Below are 7,997 nucleotides of genomic sequence, written 5' to 3'. Positions count from 1 at the left end.
TCCAACTAGTGACAAGGTCTGTGGGTGGTACCAATGCCAAATCCCCAGTTTGGGTATCGCACTGTGGTGGTGTGTGGTATCACCATTGAGGGAAACTGGGTAAAGGATACACGAGCCCTCCCTGTACCATTTTTGTAACTTCCTGTCAATCTATAATTATTTGCAAACAAAAAAATTAAGACAAAAAACATTACTGGAAGACATAAAAGAAGACCTCAAAGATGTGTTTGAAAATAATGAATTATGGGCTGGGAGAAGGGGCAGGAAAGGGGTAATGGCTGTAAAGGCAGTGGTCACAAGGGGTAGTGGGCAAAAAGCTTCTGCATCCTCTTCTCTCTCCTTCTGTACATTTAACATTTTCCTTAATAAAAAGTGAAAGAAAGAAACCTAGAGGAGGGGAGGATTTTAAAAAAAAAGAAAGAAATCCAAATAAATGGAGAGAGAGAGAGAGCACGCCGTTAACTTGCATAGGGAGACAATGTTATAAAGTTCTTCCCAGATTAATGTCTAGATTCGATTCAGTCCTGATCAATTCCCCCAACCTCCACTCCAGGGTTTCAGTGGAGCTAGTCAAGTAGATTCTGAAAGTGGTGAGAAAGGGCCAAGGCCTAAGAGCTGAGACATCCTCAAGAAGGGTAAGGCGGGCTCTTGCCCTGCTCAATGCCAGGCTTGTTACGGAGCTGTGGAATTGGCCAGTGTGGGGTTACTGGTACAGAGCTGGACAGCTGGACTGACGGGGCATGGGGAGAGCCTGTCTCGGACCTGATGCGTGTGGAGAACGAAGGGGGTGCTGGCAGATCAGAGGGAAGAGGAGCGAGAGGACACATTCACGTCTGTGTCGTATGTCCTCATAGCCTTCCTGTGGGTCTGGTTTGGCTCTAAGCCTCCTGAGACCCCACTGCACACTTAGTGGAGGCTCAAAAAGGGCCAGTGATGCCCAACGCTCTGGTCCTCTGCTCTGCCTGAAGTGGGACCTCCCAGGGTCCCTGGCGCTGTGTCTGATCCATGGGTCCCCGTGCCAGACCCGATGATTCATAATCTCTGGGGTGTCCTGGCATCCGTGTGTCCGAACTTTCCACTTCAGTTTAGACTCTCTGACCTAGAGGAAGAGAGAGAATGAGGGAGAGAGGGAGACGGGGAGAGAAAGCGGGAGAGAGCAGAGCCGGTCACTCTGCAGCGAGCAGCCAGGGGCAGGGAACAATCAGGCTCTGTCTCTCTCCCTCCAGCCCCTAGGCTCCCACCAGCTTTCATCAGTGACCTAACCCAGGGGGCAGAGCACTAGGCAGGGGCGGGGGAGGAGGGAAGGTCAGGGGTCAGTCTGTTACAGGCCTTGCAGAGCCTGGAACAGAGCCAATTTGGGGCTCGTTTGGGCCCCACAGAAGCCTACATCCCACCTCTGGCCAGAGGCAGCAGTGGGAGGAGGCCATGAGAGGAGAGGAGAGAGCTTCCCTGTACCCCAAGGGCGATGAGGCCTATGGCCCCATGCAAGCTGGGAATGGGCTTGGAAGGACGCAACTGCCTCTGAGCAACCAAAGTCCAACTGTACAGCCACAGCTGCCCCTAGTGAGAAAGGCTTCCACTTCCCTGGGCGGATCTGGCTCCCAGACGCAGCGTCCCCAGGGCTGGCGCAGCAGCCTGGGCTCCCTTCTGCCTCCGCATCCCAGTTTCCTAGCAGGGCAGCCAGTGCCCTGATCCTCACCTTGCTTCAGACTGGGTGGGGGTTGGGGGGAGATGATGCCATTCATTTGCTAACAGGTATGCGCTGAATGTTCTGGGCACTGTGCTAGGTGTTGGCGCTAGAGGTGTGACCAGGATAGGCCGAGTCCGGCCCACCAGGAACTCGCAGTCTCATGGCAAGACAGACAAAAAGCTCGTCGATAAGTAAACACATAAATGCGCAATCCATTTGTGGCACAAACAAGTGGCCCTGTGCTGTGTGCCAGGTAGGTGTTCCGGAAGAGATCAGCTAAGGCTGCACTTGAGCTGGGTGCTTGGGGAGGGCTTCCCTGAGGAGGTGACGTGTGGTAGAGCTGAGGGTGAAGTAAGGGAGTGAGTGTACCTGGGGGAAGAACGCTCCAGGCAGAAAGAGTTGCAAGGGAAAAGGCCCTGAGGTGGAAATACCCCAGCTTGTTCCAGGAACAGCAGGAGGCTCTGGAACAGAATGTGAGTGGGGAAGAAGGGTGGGCTGTGTCCTAGAGGAGCAGCCAGGCCCAGATCTCTAGCTAAGGACCTGGAATTTATTCTGTATGTGAGGGGAAGGTGTCTGAAGGGTTTGGGCAGGGGTGTCATGGTCTGACTCCAATATAAAACCAACAATTAGGGTCTTACAGTATGTATTTTTCCCATGCAGACCAAGGCTCAGGTTGAGTGGCATTTCCAGGGTCATGCAGCTGCCATGAAGCCAATGCTCTGTCCAGCCCACCCTCCAGCCCCCCAGGTATCTCCCATCATGCCCTTTCCCACTGGGCTCCCCTTTTGATTGGGGGCCTCACTGAATGTGCTGAAGTGAGAGGTGTTACCTTCCTTGTGCAGCCGAGGAGGCTGAGTTCGGAGAGGCTGGGTCACTTGTCCACAACCACACAGCCTGGAAAGCACAGGGGTCACAGAGCGGACTCTGGGTCAGACCCATCTGGATTTGAACCCCAGCTTTGCCACTGATGAGCTGGGAGATGCATAGGCTTTGGCCGCTGCTGACCTCGCTGATCTATCCTCATGCTGCACTCCGGCCCCACCCCCCAGCCAGCCTGGCCTTTCCTGGGAGGTATCAGATGACATCTGCCCCAGGAACATTCTGCCCCTGGCTTTGCAAGCCGGGATCCTGTTAACGGGTGTTTCCAGTTAACTGCTCAGAGACCCTGTCACCCACTAGATCTAAAAAGCTCCACTCCCATCACCCTTTCCACCCCCACCCCCCCATTTTACAGTGTCCATGATGCCTGCCACCAGCTAGAATTAGCCGAGCTTTGGTTTGTGGCTCCTAGCTGGCTTCTCCCACTCATGTGAGCTGTCAGGGCAGGACCTTGCCCTCCTTGTCCATGATGTGACCTCATGGCTTGGACATAGGAGGTTCTTGATACGTATTTATTGAATGAGTGAATGTGTGGATCAGGAGGCCCAGCCTCCAAGGGCTGTGCTGATGATGTGCATGTGAGATAACTGAGGAAGTGGCTAGCACAGGGCCTGGTGGGCAGGGAGTGACAAGGGTGAGCTGCTCATATTCCTGCTATTATCTGTTGGATTTAAAAAGCCTTGCTCTACATCTCTATGTTGATGATGAACTGAATTGAATTCCACCACCCGCCCCTGGTTTTTGACCTTTACAGGGGACTTTGAAGCCAGCAGTGAGTCAGGAAGGACTCAGGACTCGTGCTGGGGCCACAGCATGCATATGACCAGCCTCATCGATCGCCCACAGACCACACAGAAGAAGTGTGGTCTCCGCAGCCAGACCTGGGTTGGGGGGCTGTGACTGTAACTGGGTGGAAAGTGGGGGAGACTCTCACGGCCGCTCTGGTGCTGGTAGATGTTTCTCTCAGTGGTCACTGGGTGGCAGCACATCCCCGGGAATATGGTGTTGGGGAGGCAAGCTTTTCCTGATTGAATCTGAGGCCCCAAACCAAGGGTAGGAATCTTGGAGGGGACCCGGGCTGGAGAGGGGTTGGAACTTGCCCAGGGTCACACAGTTTTCAGTGGTGGGGCCAGGCCAGGTGAAAGGTCACCTGCCTGCCTGGAGGGGCTCCGGAGTGGAGCAGGGAAGGAGGGGCAAGCTTGGCGAGTGGGAGTCCGAGGACCAGCCTGACTCAGCCCCCTGGAAGTGGGTGGGTGTCTTTACCCCAGTTTCCACTCCGGGATCCTATCTATCTTTCAGTAGTGCTCAGAGGTGTTCAGACCTCCTCCCGAGGTCCTTGCTGACCTCCCTCACCTGTGACGGGCAGAGGTAGGGGTTCTCCTTGTACTACCACCAGGACCTCGATGGTGGCCTGGTCATAGCTGTCATTACCCCCACCGTCTGTCTTCCATGCCAAGCAAAGATTCCCTGAGGACAGGGATTGGGCCTAGCGGCGCCTGCTTCCTGCACCAGCCGTGCCCTCTGCCCTGGTCACCCTGCCCCTCTTCTCAGCCTGGGTAGCAATAGCACCTCCTTCAGGACTTAACTGAGACATCGCTTCCTCCAAGAAGCCTTCTGTGGCCTTTGGCTTGGCCAGAAGCCCTTCTCTGGGGTCACATAAAACACGGCTTCTGCATGCTGAGACCCCTGGGGCAGGGATTGTTGGTGGACCTAGCAGGCCCATCCCAAGTGTGCAGAGACTGTTCATTCTGAGGACACAGTGGTCCTCAAACTGCAGGAGGCACTGAAGCCACCATGGAGCTTTGTGAAAATGTAGCCCCACTTCCCCAGAGACTGTGACCCAGTAGGTCTGAGATAGAGCCCAGGAGCCTGCACCTCCTGAGCATCCTACGGCCTATTGGTGCACTATCGCCCTGCCCTCGGAAGTACTGGGCAAAATAACATAATGAGGAACGGCGAGAAAAACCTCTGACATCTGCACCCAGTGAATCACTTACAAGGCACTTTCGGACCAGTTTCTCCTTTTAATCTTCACCTTTGTAGTACTATCCTGGGAGGGATCATCATCTGAAATCTGCAGGCACCTGAGGGCCACAGGCAAGAGCGACTTGCTCCGGATCCCTCAGCTAGAGAACAGCAGAGCTCAGATCGGAGCTGGGGCCATTGTGGGGTGGGACAGCTGCAGTCCACGTTGGTCTCTGGGCTTGGAGGCTGCTGTGTAAGACACCAAAAATTCTGGACGTTTATGTGGACTGGTGACTCCAGCCTCATGGAGGAAGCTCAGGCCACTGCCCCTGTCCGGATTCAGGCCCTCGACATCTCTTTCCCCCTCTGCCCATCCACTTCCCCTCCTCCAGGGCCCAGGGAATATCCTACCTCATTCAAGCCTCAGCTATTTCTATGGCACTTCATCCGCAGCCAGGTACTGTGCCAGCTCCCATGGGGGATACAGAGAAGGGCAAGGCCTGCCGCCAGGGGCTTCCTGTCCAGTTGGAAAGGTGAGAAGTGCTTACGCTGGTGACTGAACAAGGTCCTTGTACTTTCTTTCCCCCCAAATAAATTCATCGTCCCAACTTTACCCCCTTAATTGGCTGAACAAGCATCTGTGCCCTGTGGGCTGACCCGGGAGACCCCCTCCACTGACAAATAAAAACTAGGTCATAATATTTTCACAGTAACAGGTATTACAGAGCAATCAATTTTCTTTTTCTTATTTGTCACAGCGACACCCACTGATGGACTCCTAGCACCCTATGGAAGGTGAGAGTGCTGGGAATTATAAAATCAGTACAGGAAGGGAACTCAGGAATAGGAGAACAGTGAGAAGCAATTCACAGTTTGTCAAGGGATGAGCCCTCAGCCCCAATTTTAAAGGGGAAAAAAACCTTTCCAGAACAAATAGAAACATGTAGCAAGTTAATCAACACACAGCTGGCCCAGGAAAGCCATGAAGGGATTTCAAAAGGCAATATGTAATTCGCTGCCAAGTGAATGATCCAAGGAGCCAGGATGGTCTGGTAAAGCTGCCGGGATTAGAGCTGGGCCTGGAAGCGGGGTGGGACAAGGCAGAAAAGAGGGACCTGGGCATCTCGCCCTCAGCTAAGGAGAGGGACCAGAGTGGACTGGGGGCCAGGAGGCTCGAGTGCCATTATGCCATGTGAATTGTGTACTAAGTACTCACATCTGCTTTTTTTTTTTGTCTATTTATTGATTTATTTTTATTAAGGTATCGTTGATGAAGGTTTCACATGAAAAACATTGGGGTTACTACATTCACCCATATTATCAAGTCCCCCTCATGCCCCATTGCAGTCCCTGTCCATCAGTGTAGTAAGATGCCACAGAGTCACTACTTGTCTTCTCTGTGCTACAATGTCTTCCCCATGACGCCCCCTACACCATGTGTACTAATCATAAACCCCCTCAAACCCCTTCTCCCTCCCTCTCCACCGACCCTCCCCCACTCTTCCCCACCCCTCCCCTTTGGTAACCGCTAGACCCTTCTTGAAGTCTGTGAGTCTGCTGCTGTTTTGTTCCTTCAGTTTTGCTTTGTTGTTACACTCCACAAATGAGGGAAATCATCTGGCACTTGTCTTTCTCTGCCTGGGTTATTTCACTGAGCATAATATCCTCCAGCTCCGTTCATGCTGTTGCAAATGGTAGGATTTGTTTCTTTCTTATGGCTGAATAGTATTCCATTGTGTATATGTACCACCTCTTCTTTATCCATTCATCTACTGATGGACACTTAGGTTGCTTCCATATCTTGGCTATTGTAAATAGTGCTGTGATAAACATAGGGATGCATATGTCTTTTTGCATCTGAGAAATTATATTCTTTGGGTAAATTCCTAGCAGTGGAATTCCTGGGTCAAATGGTATTTCTATTTTTAGTTTTTTGAGGAACCTCCATATTGCTTTCTACAATGGTTAAACTAGCTTACATTCCCACCAGCAGTGTAGGAGCGTTCCCCTTTCTTGGCATCCTTGCCAGTATTTGTTGTTCTTAGTCTTTTTGATACAGGCCAGCCTAACTGGTGTGAGGTGATATCTCATTGTGGTTTTTATTTGCATTTCCCTGATAATTAATGATGTGGAGCATCTTTTCATGTGCCTATTGTTTGCCTATGTTTTCTTATAAGAGTTTTATGGTTTCATGACTTACATGCAGGTTTTTGATACATTTCGAGTTTACTTTTGTGTATGCAGTTAGACAATAATCCAGTTTCATTCTCTTACATGTAGCTGTCCAGTTTTGCCAACACCAGTTGTTGAAGAGGCTGTCATTTTCCCATTTATATCTATGGCTCCTTTATTGTATATTAATTGACCAAATATGCTTAGGTTTATATCTGGGCTCTCTATTCTGTTCCATTGATCTATGGGTCTGTTCTTGTGCCAGTACCAAATTGTCTTGATTACTGTGGCTTTGCAGTAGAGCTTGAAGTTAGGGAGCGTAATCTCCCCAGATTTATTCTTCCTTCTCAGGATTGCTTTGGCTATTTGGGATCTTTTGTGGTTACATATGAATTTTGGAACTATTTGCTCTAGTTTGTTGAAGAATGCTGTTGGTATTTTGATAGGGATTGCATTGAATCTGTAGATTGCTTTAGGCAGGATGGCCATTTTGATAATATGAATTCTTCCTATCCATGAGCATGGGATGTATTTCCATTTGTTGGTATCTTCTTTAATTTCTCTCAGGAGTGTCTTGTAGTTTTCAGGGTAAAGGTCTTTCACTTCCTTGGTTAGGTTTATTCCTAGGTGTTTTATTCTTTTTGATGCAATTGTGAATGTGCTTCTTTTTATCTTTATCACAAATACCTGCTTCCTCACCCCCTGCCCCACTCCACAGACACCTGGCTAGGCTAGGCTGGGCTGAGTCAGGAAGTGATTTGCCCAAGGTCACCCAGGTACAAAATGGTTACATCTGGGCTTGTGCTAAGGCTATCGTGGTGTGGAAGAGCCACAGTTCATGTTAAAATATCTGGGTTTGGAGGTTGTTGCTTTTTAGCCTGAAATTCTGGCCTGAAAACAGGGCTTGGAGGTTCCAGCCCCAGCTCTGCCACCAACCACCTGTGAGACATGGGGAAGCTGCTTTAGTTTCCTTCCCTGCACAAATGGCTGATAATACTTGCTCTCCTCTCGTAGGGTTGTGGTGAGCTTTGAAATCCTGTGAAAGTGATCTGGACTGCAGAGCAGTGGGTACATGGGAAGGTTTTGCCAATGTGGCATTCTGCTCATACCCTGAGACTCAGCTCCCTAAGGCGTGGCTGGAGTGGGTCTCCCATTGGACCATGGGATATGCAGATAATCATCCTTCTACATCTCCCCTTCCTTTGCTGACCCTGGGAGGAACCTGGACAGGTCCAGGCCCATACTGCCTGCATGAGGTAGATGCCAGGCTCTGGGAGCACAAGTCCCCCTA

Source organism: Manis pentadactyla, chromosome 10 (genome assembly GCF_030020395.1).
Source record: "Manis pentadactyla isolate mManPen7 chromosome 10, mManPen7.hap1, whole genome shotgun sequence".
In the NCBI taxonomy this organism is placed as follows: domain Eukaryota; kingdom Metazoa; phylum Chordata; class Mammalia; order Pholidota; family Manidae; genus Manis; species Manis pentadactyla.
This window is presented reverse-complemented; position numbering follows the sequence as displayed.